The sequence below is a fragment of the Mus musculus genome, chromosome 10 (genome assembly GCF_000001635.26).
Source record: "Mus musculus strain C57BL/6J chromosome 10, GRCm38.p6 C57BL/6J".
In the NCBI taxonomy this organism is placed as follows: Eukaryota; Metazoa; Chordata; class Mammalia; order Rodentia; family Muridae; genus Mus; species Mus musculus.
The window spans coordinates 77,646,538-77,653,710 of record NC_000076.6 but is presented as its reverse complement, the minus strand read 5'-3'; the positions used below and the strand labels follow the sequence as shown (position 1 = coordinate 77,653,710).

The window sequence follows — 7,173 nt, the reverse complement described above, 5'->3', positions numbered from 1 at the left end:
ACATTTCATTGGGGCTGGCTTACAGGTTAAGAGGTTCAGTCCATTATCATCAAGGTAGGAGCATGGCAGCATCCAGGCAGGCATGGGACTGGAGGAACTGAGGGTTCTACATCTTCATCTGAAGGCTGCTAGCAGAATACTGGCTTCCAGGCAACTAAGAGGGTGTTTGTTTGTTTGTTTGTTTGTTTGTTTGTTTGTTTTTTGAGACAGGGTTTCTTTGTGTAGCCCTGGCTGTCCTGGAACTCACTTTGTAGACCAGGCTGGCCTCGAACTCAGAAATCCACCTGCCTCTGTCTCCCAAGTGCTGGGATTAAAGGTGTGTGCCGGGCGGCAGCCATCAGGTGAACCAAGATGGGTGTATACAAATACATCCAGGAGCTATGGAGGAAAAAGCAGTCCGACGTGATGCGCTTTCTTCTGAGGGTCCGCTGCTGGCAATACCGCCAGCTCTCTGTGCTGCACAGGGCTCCCCGCCCCACCCGGCCTGATAAAGCTTGAAGACTGGGGTACAAGGCTAAGCAAGGCTATGTCATTTACAGGATTCGTGTCCGCCGTGGTGGTCGTAAACACCCAGTTCCTAAGGGTGCAACTTGCGGCAAGCCTGTCCACCACGGTGTTAACCAGCTGAAATTTGCCCTAAGTCTTCAGTCTGTTGCTGAGGAGAGAGCTGGGCGCCATTGTGGGGCTTTGAGAGTCCTGAATTCCTACTGGGTTGGTGAAGATTCCACATACAAATTTTTTGAGGTTATCCTCATTGATCCGTTCCATAAAGCTATCAGAAGAAATCCTGACACCCAGTGGATCACCAAACCAATCCACAAACACAGAGAGATGCGTGGGCTGACATCTGCTGGCCGAAAGAGCTGTGGCCTTGGAAAGGGCCACAAGTTCCACCACACTATTGGTGGTTCCCGGCCGTGCAGCCTGGAGAAGGCGCAATACTCTCCATCTCCACCGTTACCGCTAATACACATGATATTTGTAAAATTCATATCTAATAAACAATTTAGGACAGTCAAAAAAAAAAGAAGCCTGTGCCACCATCACCCGGCTACGAGGGTCTTAAAACCCACACTTACACCCACAGTGACACACCTAATCCAACAAGGCCACACCTCCTTATAGTGCTACTCCCCGAGACAAGCATATTTAAACCATCACAGTCAGGGTCAGAGAAAAGCCTTGACTTTTTAGACTTGACTAAATAGGGAGATGAGCCTTCTTGGGAGTCACTATAGGTCCCTATAGTGTTTTAAGCAGCATTAGATTTGTGCTTAAAACAATCTGAGGCCATTTTCATGGCTGACAACTTTTGTTGATCCTCTTCATAATTCTCTAGGGACAGCAGGCCGGCACACTAAGGTTCTCCGGAGGTAGCCAGGTTTTCCTCAGCATCAACCGCCAGCAGAAAGAGCAAGAGTTTCAGAGAAGAGGAAATAAAACCCAGGGCAACTGGGCCCTCTGCAGGGACTGGCGAGCATCCACACCAGGTTCTCTGAGCCAGGCGTAGAGCAGTGGAAGTCATTCTGCAGGCCCAGCACCAGATGTACACTGCTGTGGAGCCAGGCCTGCTCACGCGTCCGTGTGCTAGTGTGTGCCGGTGTGTGCCAGTGTGTTTATACATGTGGGTATGAAGTGTGTGAACATGTGGTTATGTGTGTATGTATTGTGGTCTACATGAGGACTTGGGGTGTCTATCACGTTACAGACGATGAATGTGAACATGTGGAATACACGTGCTACACGGGAAGGTGTGACCACATGCAGGTACATGAGCGTGCATGTGTGTTTGGGCTGGTGTGTGGGCATGCAATAATATTAAGTATTCTAATGTGTGGAATGAGTCTGTCTTGGGGTTTCATTGTTGTGAAAGGACACCATGACCAAGGCAACGCTTATAAGGACATTTAATTGGGGCTGGCTTACAGGTTCTGAAGTTCAGTCCATTATCATCATGGCAGGAAGCATGGTAGCATCCAAGCAGACACGGTGCTGGAGAAAAAGCGAAGAGTTCTACATCTTAATCCAAAGGTAGCCAGGAGGAGACTGTCTCCTGTAGGCAGCTAGGAGAAGGCTCTGATTCCACACTGGGCAGAGATTAGGCATAGGAGACCTCAAAGCCTGCACATAGTGGCACACTTCCTCCAACAAGGCCACACCTCCTAATAGCGCCACTCCCTGTGGGCTAAGCATTAAAACATGCAAGTCTATGGGAGCCAAACTTATTTTTTTAATTTATTTTTTTAACTTATTCACTTTACATCCCACTCACTGCCCACTCACAGTCACCCTCTCTCATACTCCTTCCCCTATCCCCATCCCCTTCTCTTCTGAGAGGGTGGGCCCCTCTGGGTATCTTCCTACCCCCGACCCTGACACTTCAAGTCTCTGTGAGGCTAGGCGCTTCCTCTCCCACTGAGGCCACACAAGGTGGTCCGGCTAGAAGAATGTATCCCACAGACAGGCCACAGCTTTTGGAATAGCCTCCCTTCCGGTTGTTCGGGACCCACGTGAAGGTCAAGCTGCACATATGTGCAGGGAGGCCTAGGGCCAGCCTGTGTATGCTCTTTGGTTGGTGGTCCAGACTCACCCAAGCAAGGAAGCTTGACTCTCACTTAGACGGGGGAATAAAACAGTCCTAAGAGGCAGATGGAGGAAGAGAACAGGGAGGGAGAGGGGATCGGAAGGGGAACGGGGGGGGGGGGGGGGATTCAGGATCAGGTGTAGGAAAGGACAGGAGAGATGGCTAGATGACCAGGAAAAAAATGAATAGAAATCTGCAGTTGAGGGGGACCAACCTATTTAAACCACCAGAGTGACCATTGCAAGTGTGAAAATCCAGCTAGCATGGAAAGGGACGCGGGGGGGGGGGGGGGGGAGCCACATCATAGGAGTTCCCAGACCCCTCCAGGCCTCGTTGTCCCCAAAGCACCTGAGTCTCAGGCAACTCCCACCTCTGGGTCTCACTGAAGCAACAGAACAGGCAACCCTGGGCTAGCACAGATGAGGCCTGGTGCTCCATGCCCCGGAGGTGACTTGGCTGCACCTGGCCCCTGCCCAGAAATCAGCAGGACCCACCCTTCCCTGTGGCAACAGACACCACCCAGCATGGGGCGGGGCAGTCTTGGGATGAGGTTAGTTGAGATTCATACAGAATTGGGGACTGGATTGGGGGACGGGGCAGGCCGGGGGGGGGGGGGGAGGGCGGTGGAGGGGCAGGAACGCTAAGAAAAGAACAGGCCAAGCTGACTTGAGACTCCTGACTTGACTGGAATTCCAGTCTCCTCCTTAACCAGACCTCACCAGTCGCCTTCAGTTGTCAAGCACTGCTGTTTTAGGGTCCCTTCCCTCACCAAGCTGCAGAAGATCTTAGCAAAAGCCCACTTACACAGACTGTCACAGAGGGGCCACACAGTGGGCAGGGGTCGGGGAAGAACACCTACAGCTGCACAGGCAGAGCCTCTAAAGCCCAGTCTATAGGCACTGGGGGCTTAGATCCAAGACCCAGGGAGGACAGGCACCCCACCAGGCCCTGGGGGCATCCCTTGTGGGAAGAAGGGGCCACATGTTCCCACAGTGGGCTCTGCATGTGCCAAGCGGGACAGGTTAAAATGAGGCTACCCCTGTCAGAGCACCAGCTGGCTCTGGCCAACCATCTCTCTGCCATCTCCCCTTGGGGGCCAGTCTGAGGGTGAGGATGACCTCGCTGCTTCTCTGGTTCCACCTCCACAGCAGTCAAGAAATGCAGTTGGGTAACGCCAGGCCTATGAGGAAGACGCAGGAGGCAGAGCAAGCTGCACGAAACAGGCTTTCCTGGGACAGTCTACAGCATCCCTACAGCTCCAGTGTACGTACGCAGAGCTCGCTCACACACGCTCTCGCACACCATACTTGGACACTCAGTGCTCAGAGGACCCACGCTGATGCTCCGTGGGGAGAGGTAGCCTGGAGCAGGAAGAGCCAGTGGGGCATCCGGGATCGTGCGGCAGCCGTATTTCTGCCAGCTGTTCTAGCAGCTGGGAACAAGTCCAAGAGGGAGAAGCCATGAGAACCCCGAGTCGGCTCTGTCAGAGCCGCAGCTTTTCATGTGGTTCCAACTCGCTAGGGCGATCCAGGATTTCAAAGGTGCCCTACCAAAGGATGGTCCTGCATGTCTCTGCCTCCACCTGAGCCAGCTCGTGTCAGGTCCTCTGCCAGAAAGCTAAAGGCACAGGCACACACGCACAACTTGAAAGGAGCTACCATGACCCAGCTTCTCCACCAGCCCTGAGCAAGACGGGAGTCCTGGAGCCGCAGAGAATGCTGTTCTACACCTAAGCAAAGCTGGGCTGTGCCCATTGTGAGTTGTCCGGGTTATTCCAGGATAGAAGCTCCACGGGCCCCACCCCTGAGGCCGTGGGAGGGTGGGATATACATACACAGGAACCTCGCTGTTGACTGTTTCCAACAAGCTTCAGGTGGCCTGGGGATGGAATGCCGTGACATCCTCTTACGACCCAGGAAATGTCCCCAGTCCCACTGCCACTCGGTGTTTGGAGAATAAGACAGTGGCAGACTCGGGCCCAGAATGGGCCCAGAAGGTCCTGAGCCAGGAGACGGTTCTTGATCAGAGGAGACGGCAGACAAAGCAGGAGCGGCTTTTTCTTTAGAAAAAGCCAGCTGCTAGTCCCTTCCCAGATGACCAAGCAGTGAATGACCCCGAGTACTGGATGGCACAGCCTTCAAAAACCCAGAGAGGCTACTGAGCTAGCCTCAGCCATCCACTAGAGCTAAAGAACCAGGCCAAGTACCAGAGACTACCCCAACCACCTCACACTGGACCAGTGGAGCAGCATGGGACAGCCACTGAAAAGCAGGGGACCCCCAACAAGAGGCCACCCCTTGGCCTGTGCCCATCAGGGGCAGATCACAAGGTGTTCTCTTCCCTGAAGCCCTCGTGACCATAAGAGATCCCATGTGCTCTCCCACCTGAGCAAGTGGTTGTGGGACTGTCTGAAAGTGCCCAAATCTGTGGCATCCCGCAACAGGACACAGGCCCAAAACCATTGTCCTTGCTTAGCACCTCAGTGGGGTCTCCAGCTTCGGTCGTGCCCCAACTATGACCTCCCTTGCCTGGACCCAGGGCAAACAGCAGCAGAAGCTAGGAACACCCAATACCATGTCTGTACCAGACTTCGCCTGGAGTGTGCCAGCTTAACAGGCATGCCAGCAGTCAGACACAGCCGGCCCATCACCCCACCTGTCTGGTTGCTGCCATTATCCCTCCTGCCCTCTAACAAGGATGCTCCCTTTCCAGGCACCCTGGCCCTCAGGTGGTGATGATGGCTTCTCTACCTCCTACTGTCATGGAGCCCTGGGGAGGGAAGGAGGGAGCTACACAGACCGGGGCCTGAGCAGAGATGAGGACTGTGCCCTCGCCACTCTGGACACCCCTTCTCCAGCCAGCCCTATCAACCATTGCTTGGTCTCTATCCAGTCGCTGCACAAAGCTCCCGGCTAGAGGCATTCACTTTTGTGAGCTATGGAAGGATAGGGGTGGGTTGGCCACAGCAGACCCGCAGGGCCCTCCTGTTCCAGGACAAAAGGATGCCACAGCAGGCTTGAATCTGTGACCCACCTGCCACACCCATCCACGAAGGTCACACGACACTGGGAAGTCACATAACTGGTTCTTTAGCCTTGTGGTCCTCATTCCACCAGCCACTACCACCCACAAGCTGCTATCCCTACAATTCACAGGCGGGAATCCTGATGGTCCACAACAGAAGGCATCATGACCACCCAGATGAAAAAACAGGAACGAGGGGGAACAGGTGAGCAGGCCCCTTTCTACCCAGTGACAGAGCTAGCTGGGAAGACAGGGCCTGGCAGGAAGAGAAAGGTCCCAGAATCAAGCATCAGACCCTCTAGAGTGCCTTTCCCCAAGCTGTAGAAGGGAGCTAGCAGCCTCGGACTCCCAGAAACAGAAGGGAAGTAGCAGAAGCTAGATAGTGGCCTCCATCACAGACACATAGGAAGCCAGCCTTTGCCAAGAGCAGCTGGTGACAGAAGGTACTGAGGCTGGGGTCCAGGGCCTAGTAGGAGCAGTGGGGGCTGCACTGTGTTGGGAAACAAGGGAAAGATCATGCAATGTGGATAGAATAACACAGAAGCAGTCTCCCTGGGTAGGAGCTACCCTGGGTAGGAGCTAGGCTGGATAACAGCAGCCCTGAGTAGGATCATCCCTGGGTAGCAGCATCCCTGGGTAGCAGCGTTAAGTGTCAAGCCATATGGGAAATGAACAAAGGAGTAAGACATGGCCTTTGAAGGGGGACACACTTCCTTGGTGTTCAATATAGAGCCAGGGGCTGTGGCTTCTGTCAAATGGGGTGAACATGCAGGGTTTCCTTCCTTTTAACGTATGCTGGCCCCTCCTGACACCACCGGATAGCAGGCATAAGACAACAGTGGTGGCAGAGGTCTGGGTGGATGGCGGCCTAGGTTCCTGCCTCTGTAAGGAGGCCCACACTGTGTGAACCCTCCCCAGTGTGGATCACGGTCCACAGGTACCTGTGGCTCTACACCACTCAGCCAGAACCAAACCTAATACCACACTATCAGACAGGGGCTGCCACCCTGCTACCACGAAGGGCTGATCTTCTAAGGAGTCCAGGCCACCAGACTGCTTCATACCAACCATGCGAATTCATGTTACCCCCATCCCCCTACCCCATTGTCCCTACAGGACAGAGTTTCCAGAACAGTACTGTCTCAGCCCTTCTAGGCAGCCTTCAAGGCCTCTGATTCAAGGGTGTGAGCATCCTTAGGCCAGCCATGCACTGCGTGTGAGTGGGCTGTTACTTGCGACATGTTCTAACCAAGTCACCAATAAGCACTCACCCCTCCACAGACATCAATCGGAATAATGCATGGTTACTGGTAGTGCCTTTGCCTGAGAATTGAGTAGAAATAAATGAATTCACTGGCAGTTGTGGGGGTGTAGGGGTAAGGGACTAGGGACACCCCAACCACCTAGGTGAGGAATGGCAGTGGCAGCTGGGACTGAACCTGGGCTCCACCAGAGGTTGAGAGCTACCCCAGCTAGAAAGGGTACAAGCCTCTACCCACAACAGCACTGTCCAGGAACCACAACAGCAGGGTCTCCTGGAGAACCAGGGTTCATCAAATACCTTG

The 7,173-nt window shown here is 53.9% G+C and overlaps 1 pseudogene; it reads left to right on the top strand.

The window, feature by feature from the left end:
* Gm18119 (predicted gene, 18119) lies at positions 352-964 on the top strand (annotated as a pseudogene).